This window comes from Elephantulus edwardii, unplaced genomic scaffold, assembly GCF_000299155.1.
Source record: "Elephantulus edwardii isolate Elephantulus edwardi_28Jun2011 unplaced genomic scaffold, EleEdw1.0 scaffold00288, whole genome shotgun sequence".
Taxonomy (NCBI): Eukaryota; Metazoa; Chordata; class Mammalia; order Macroscelidea; family Macroscelididae; genus Elephantulus; species Elephantulus edwardii.
Genome location: NW_006400038.1, coordinates 2,102,114 through 2,109,224, shown reverse-complemented (window position 1 = coordinate 2,109,224; position 7,111 = coordinate 2,102,114). Strand labels below are relative to the sequence as shown.

Genomic DNA, 7,111 nt, shown 5'->3' with positions numbered 1-7,111 from the left:
TCTTAGTGATAGCAATAAGACAAGAGAAGGGAATAAAAGGTATCCAAATTGGCAACGAGGAGGTAAAATTATTCCTCTATGTGGACGACATGATAGTATACTTAGAAAACCCTGAAGACTCAGGAAGAAAACTATTGGATACAGTGGACCAATTTAGCAAAGTGGCAGGATACAAGATCAACATACAAAAATCAGTTGGATTTCTCTATAGTTTTAGTATTTAATATTAGTACTTAGTATTATTAGTAGTAGTTAGTAGAGTGGCAGGATATAAGATCAATATCCAAAAATCAGTGAGATTCCTCTACAGTAACAAAGAGAATTCAGAGAAGGAAACCAAGGAAGCAATATCATTTATAATAGCCAACCACAAATTGAGATACTTGAGAGTGAACCTGATTAGGGACATAAAAGATAGATACAAAGAAAATTACAGAACATTTCTGTGAGACAAAAAACAAATCCCACCCTAAAAACATGGGAAAATGTTTCCTGTTCATGGATAGGAAAACTCAATATTGTGAAAAGGACGGTCTTACCAAAAGCAATCTACATGTTCAATGCAATCCAATCCAGATATCAAATTCCTTTTTCAAGGACATCTAATGGGAAATTGTCAAGTTCAATTGGAGGGAAGAGACCTGGAATAAGTAAAACACTTCTGAAAAACAAAAATAAAGTGGGAGGCACACTTTAAACTAAAAATCTACTACACAGTGGTAGTAACCAAAACAGCACGGTACTGGTACAATAAGAGGCACAGAGACCAATGGAGCAGAATTGAGAATCCAGAAATGGATCTACTTCTCTATGGTCAACTAATAATTGACAAAGAAATTCAACTTATCAAATGGGGATGTGATGACCTATTCAACAAATGGTACTGGCAAAACTGGACTGCTACCTGCAGAAAATGGAAAAAGGATCCAAATTCCATACCATATACAAAAATCAATTCAAGGTGGATCAGAGACCTGTGAGTAAGGCCTAAAACCATAAAGTTCATCAGAGACAAAATGGAATCAAGCTTATTTGGCCAAGTCAGTGGTAAAAAGGGATTGCCAAATACAGCCAGAAATGCACAATCTGGAGAGGATGAAAATGTTGAATGGACCTTCTAAAGATTAAAACCCTGTGCACATAAAAAATTTTTTCTAGGCAGAACCTGGAGCTGGGACGACTGGTGCGTTCCTGCCCTCAGCCCACCACCACCCCTCCTCCGTGAGCGCCCAGGAAATCACGACCGAGAACACCATACCCTGCCCATACCCATCGCTGACCCCAGAGCAGAAGGAACTCTGACATCGCTCATGCATCGTTGCTCCAGGCAAGGGCAGATGAGTCTACCATTGCCAGGTGCCTGCAGTCCATTGGAACCGAGAACACCGAGGAGAACTGCCGCTTCTACCGCCAGCTCCTGCTGACCACCGACGACCGCGTGAACCCCTGCATTGGGGGTGTCATCCTCTTCCATGAGACCCCCTACCAGAAGGCAGATGATGGGCGTCCCTTCCCCCAAGTCATCAAATCTAAGGGTGGTACCCCTGGCACGGACTAATGGCGAGACTACCACCCAAGGGCTGGACGGGCTTTCTGAGCACTGTGCCCAGTACAAGAAGGATGGAGATGACTTTGTCAAGTAGCACTGTGTGCTGGAGATTGGAGAACACACCCCCTCAGCCCTTGCCATCATGGAAAATGCCAACGTGCTGGCCCGTTATGCCAGCATCTGCCAGCAGAATGGGATTGTGCCCATTGTGGAGCCTGAGACCCTCCCTGATGGTGACCATGACCTGAAACGCTATCAGTATTTAACTGAGAAGGTGATGGCCGCCATCTACAAGGCTCTGAGTGATCACCATGTCTATTTGGAAGGCACTTTGCTGAAGCCTAACATAGTAACCCCGCGGCCAGACTGCACACAGAAGTTTTCTCATGAAGAGATTGCCATGGCAACTGTGCCAGTACTGCACCGCACAGTGCCCACCCCCGCCCCGTTACTGGGATCACCTTCCTGTCTGGAGGCCAGAGTGAGGAGGAGGCATCTATCAACCTCAATGCCATCAACAAGTGCCCCCTGCTGAAGCCATGGGCCTTGACCTTTTCCTATGGCCGAGCCCTGCAGGCCTCTGCATTGAAGGCCTGGGTGGGAAAAAGGAGAATCTGAAGGCAGCCCAGGAGGAGTATATAAAACGAGCCTTGGCTAACAGCCTCGCCTGTCAAGGAAAGTAAACCCCAAGCAGTCAGGCTGGGACTGCAGTTAGCGAGTCGCTCTTCGTCTCTAACCAGGCCTACTAAGTGGAGGTGTCCTCAGGCCACCCTCCCCCACACTCCAGACCCCAGCACCCTCTTAGACTTAACACTAGAGAAGAAGGGCCTCATCTGGGGCTTCAGGCTGCTCCTTCCCATCACTCTTGCTGCCCTTGTGATATTGGTGTGTGGTGATGTCTCTGTTTGCTAACTCCATCATCTTTTCCAACCCACTGCCAATAAACAACTATTTAAGGGGGGTGGAAAAACAAACCTTTTCTTACAGAGTAAAAGAAAACCTATTGACTGGGAAAAAAAATTTGCCAATGCAGTTTTGGACAAGAGTCTCATATCAAAAGTTTATAGAATAAAAAGGGGAAAACTCATTCTGCATTTCTCAAGTGGAAAGAACTGAAAAACAAATGTAAGTCTCATGCCATAATACTGAAAGATGCTATGGACAATATATTGAATGACCCAGAAAACATCAAAAGAAGATGGAGGGAATACACAGAGTTACTGTACCAAAAAGAATTGACAGACACTTAAAAATTTCAGGAATTACTATGTGAATAGGAGCCAATGATAATGAAGGAGAAAGTAGAAGCTTCATTGAAGGCACTGGCAAGAAATAAGGCCCCATGAATTTATGGGATGCCAATTGACTTGTTTCAATTAACAGATGCAACCTTGGATGCCAGTTTATGCCAGGAAGTTTGGAGGACAGCTATCTGGACAATGGATTGGAAGAGGTCTGCATTAGTTCCCATTCCTATGAGGGGTGATCAAACTGAATGTGGACGTTATTGAACAAAATCATTAATATCTCTTGCAAGCAAAACACTTTTAAAGATCATTCAAAAATGACTGAACAGTACATAGATAAGGAACTGCTAGAAGAAGTTCAAGCAGGATTTAGAAGAAGCTGTGGAACCAGGGATATCATTGCTAATGTCAGATGGATCCTGGTTGAAAGTAAGGCAGAAGAATGTCTATTTGTGCTTTATTGACTATGCAAAGGTGTTTGACCATGTGTTCTATGATGAGTTGTCGTTGACATTGAGAAGAATGGGAATCGCAGAGAGTTTGATTGCGCTCATGTGGAACCTGGACCAGGACCAGGAGGCTGTTGTGTGAATGGAGCAGAGGAGCATCACAAGGCTTAGAATTGAGAAGGGACTGTGCCATGGTTGTATGGTCTCTTCATATTTATTCAATCTCAATGCTGAGCAAATTATCCGAGAAGCTGGAATCTATGAGGAGGAGTGTGGCATCAGGATTGGAGGAAGACTCATACATAACTTGTGTTATGCAGATGACACAACCTTGCTATATGAAAGTGAGGACGACTTGAAGCACTTGTTGCAGATCAAGGAGTACAGCCTTCAATATGGAATGCATCTCAATCTGAGTAAAACAAAGATTCTTACCACTGAAATGATAGATGGCATTATGATGGATGGAGAGGAGATTGAAACTTTCAACAGCTTCATCTTGCTTGGATCCACAATTTGTACCATATGTACCAGAAGTCAGGAAATAAGGAGACACATTGCTCTGGAAAAATCTACAGTTAAGGACCTTCCCAAATTATTGAGGAGTAGTGACATCAGTTTGAAGACTAAGGTGTGTCTGATTCAGGCCATGCTCTTTCTGATTACTAGTTATGCATCTGAGGGCTGTACAATGAATAAGGATGACAGTAAAATAATTGATGCCTTGGAGCTTTTGTGTTGGAGAAGAGCACTGAACATTCCATCTATGGCCATGAAACAAATAGATAGATCTTGGAGAGGGTGCAGCCGAGTGCTCTTTGGAGGCAAGAATGATGAGGCTTTGGCTCACATACTTTGGACATGTTGCTATTCCTTGGAGAAGGACCTGATGCTGGGAAAGGTGGAGGGTCAGCAAAGGAGAGGAACACCCTCAACTAAGTGGGTTGACACCATGACTGTTGTAAAGGGCTCTAGTGTGTCAGGAAGAGTAATGATGGCTCAAAATAGGACAGGGCTCAGATCTTTTTTTCATAGGGTTGTTATGGGCCTTTCTCTACTCAATGACCCCTAACAACAATGACAACAACAACAAAACAGGGCCTTCACAAGAAAAAGACTGATAACACAATTTAAAAATGGGCAAAAGACATGGAAAGACTTTTTGCAAAGGAAGATACTCAGATAACCAACAGCTCCATGTATGGATGGGGAGAGTGGTTGGGTAGACAGGTTCATGAATGGGACACGGTGAGGGGAATGCATAGATGAGGAACTCACAATCTTTGGAGAAAGACAATGCACAGATATAAATGAGTACCATGCGAGGTAGAGTTGGAAGAAGAGAGGAGAGATGGCTCAATTTTTAGATTTGATGGTTATGTCATTAACCAATAACAGTGATAAGGCAAGTACTTCTAATAGGATCTAAAAGGGTCTGACCAGTCCCTTCAAGGAGGTGTCAGACTCTGCTTGGGATTGTACTCCACTTAGGATGAGCTGTGGGAATTCTTAGGTTTACAGACTCGATGGCACTTAACAACACAGAGAGACACCAGTTGGCCTAGTGGACCAAAAGTGATGCTACAAAGCCAAAGGTGGGTGACTCTAATCCACGCCCCTAAGGTCTTAATTGTTTTTAGTGAAACATTCTTCTAGGTCGTATAGCCCTTGGTGTGTCCACTTGCCATCCAAAGGTAACTTGTGGTTGCTGTGAAGCTGAATACTGTGACACTGACGTGCCAAATGCAATAATGGTTACCCATGGTGGACAGTGTTTGGTGGCACTCCCTGGTTAAAACAAGCTTGGAAGCAGGAGTGGCATCCACTTCCATAAATAGCTTGCCTCTGGAAACCCTATGAACCTGGAGAAAGGATGAAAGTCACTCAGGTGTCGAGGACTTTCGTTCATAGGGTTGCTATGAGTCACCAACAACTCGACGGCACTTAACAACAACACACATGTAGGACTAACCATCTGTGGTCATTTAGAGCAGAAGGTCTCCCTTTTCACTTGGTCTCAGAGGATTTTCTCTGCCTCCAACTCAATGAGGAAGCAGTATGCTTGGTCCTCTGTCAGCCTTGTTCTATGGTTGCATGGTCAGAATCAGGTGGAAAGATGTGATTAGACTTGCTGAGGTGCAGTTCCCTTGGCTCTGCCATTTCTAGGTTCCTGCTGACTTCATCTGAGTCACAGCAGGCACTCCTTGTCCCCTGTGCCGCCACCCATTTGTCTCTGAGGACACAAAAGGCTCATCAGTTGCTATAACAACATCTAGCACCTTCCTCCCCTATTAGCTGAACTGCTCATTCTCTCTTAGATAATGGATCTGCTTGCTAAGTGACCAGACTCCTTGGATCTGTCAAGTCACTGGGCCGGCCTTTGGGCTCAAATCTAGTTTTGTCCAGGGTATCAGATGACCCTGGATGAACACCATCCCCTTTAATCTTCACAGTGGCATTATGAAATAAGGAACATTGCAAATTATGGCTGAGAGAAAAGCTGGCATCACTTAGTTTTATATATATATATATATATATATTTACTTTTCTTTGTAATTTGAGTGAAATTTTACAGATAAAATGAATTCTCCTTCAACAATTTATACACATTTTGTTGTGTGACGTTGCATATGAGCCTCCCAGTGTAAAAGCCTTACTCCTCCTCTTTCCTGGGTTTTCTGTTTCCATCCATACTTTCCTGGCCCTGTTGGCCTTCTGAGTTGTATTTTTAGGTAAATGCTGACATTTTATCCTTGTTTGGTTTACTGCATGAGGAAGGAGCTCATTCTTGTCTGGTGTTATTAACTTTATAGACCTGTCTATAGTTTGGCTGGAAGTTGATCCCTGGAGGTTGTTCACGTCCAGCTTTCAAGCTTGTCTCAAGATCACATTCTCAGAGATTACACAAGTCTCTATTAGACCAATTATTATCTTTGTTGTTGTTGTTGTTGTTATGTGTTGTTGTGTTGGAATCAACTCAGAGCTGACCCTCAAGGGTTTTCAGAGGCTGTAAATCACACAGGTGGAGATTGCTCATCTTTCTCCTGCAGAGCAGCTGGTGGATAAGAATTGTGTGCCTTTGGTTTGACAGCATAACTCCTTAGCACTAGACCACCAGGGCTCCCTTTATAATAGTAGTTTCCTACAGTATTTGTTCTTTGTCATTAGCTTATTTCATTTCACTCTGTTTAATGCCTTCCAGTTTCATTCATGTTATGATATGCACCATAAATTCTTTGTCATTCTTTTTAGGGGTTAAGCAACTAGATCTAGGGATGCTTGGATCAAGAAAATGTAATCAGAGAAAACTCTGTTTAATGAGAGAAGAGTCTATAAAGTACACATTGTGATAAAACAAAGAAAACATTCCTAAGTAAATGTGGAATTGTTCTGCAGAAAAGATGGGGGTAATTAGGTAAATAGCAGTATTCTGCCTTATTGACAGGTATGTGTTGTTTTTGTTGGTAGGTTCCATTGAGTATGAACACAGAGACCCTATGAACAGTGGATCTGAACTCTGTCTTATTCTGGGTCACCCTCACACTTCCTGACACCCTACAACTCATTGTGAGAATCACCATGTCAATCCACATGGTCAAAGGTCTTCCTCTCCTTTGCTGACCCTCCACACTGAGAAGCATTACATATCTGCAAGGAATAGACCCTCCTAGCAACATGCCAAAAGTATGTGAGGCAAAGCCTTATTCTTGCCTCCAAAGAGCACTCCGGCTGCACTCTCTCTAAGATATATTTGGTTGTTCTTTTGGCAGCCCTGGGATGTTCAATGCTCTTCTCCAACACCATAGCTCATAGACATCAATCCTTCTTCTGTCATCTCTATTCATTGTCCAGCTCTCAAATACATA

At 43.2% G+C, this 7,111-nt stretch overlaps 1 pseudogene; it reads left to right on the top strand.

Annotated features, from left to right (window-relative positions):
• Positions 1–1,016: 1,016 nt before the first annotated feature.
• LOC102847169 lies at positions 1,017–2,298 on the top strand (annotated as a pseudogene).
• Positions 2,299–7,111: the final 4,813 nt, after the last annotated feature.